Source organism: Amblyomma maculatum, chromosome 10 (genome assembly GCF_055883805.1).
Source record: "Amblyomma maculatum isolate TAMU_Amacu chromosome 10, ASM5588380v1, whole genome shotgun sequence".
NCBI classification, from domain to species: domain Eukaryota; kingdom Metazoa; phylum Arthropoda; class Arachnida; order Ixodida; family Ixodidae; genus Amblyomma; species Amblyomma maculatum.
In genome coordinates this window covers 149390254-149390776 of record NC_139353.1, presented here as the reverse complement: position 1 = coordinate 149390776, position 523 = coordinate 149390254, and positions in this window count along the sequence as shown.

Genomic DNA, 523 nt, shown 5'->3' with positions numbered 1-523 from the left:
ATCCCTTGTCCTCTCCACTACCTGCCCAAAACACTCGCCCGGCCTGCTTTCCACTTGTACTTTCTCAGTAAACTTCACTGTCTTTAAGACTGCCTTTTTAATTCTCGTGACATTAGAGCTCCCTACCACCCATACCCTCTTGCTGCCGGCTCCTGTCTCTTCCCTGTCAGTGGTATCCAGTCCCTGCTGTCTCGACCCGTGTCCCCTCTTCCCTCCGGTTACCATCGGGGCTCGTGTCCCCCAGCGCCCTGTATAGACCTTTTCACGACCCTTGGAGAAACCGGTTTGACTGGGCTGAGAACCAGGTATGGGGGGGGGAGAATCCGCAGCTTTTTCCTGTGTTATGAGCACAGCCCAGTCTCCAATATGGCAGCGCCCTTTGGCCAATTTTGAAAAGGTCTATACATGGACTCGACAGCACCGGGTCGAGTAAGCGTCGAGTAAGTGAAGTCACCATTCCTCGACCCGATTGGTGTCTACACGAACTCGCTTTCTAGCGAGTAAGTAACGCAGCGGCGCGTAG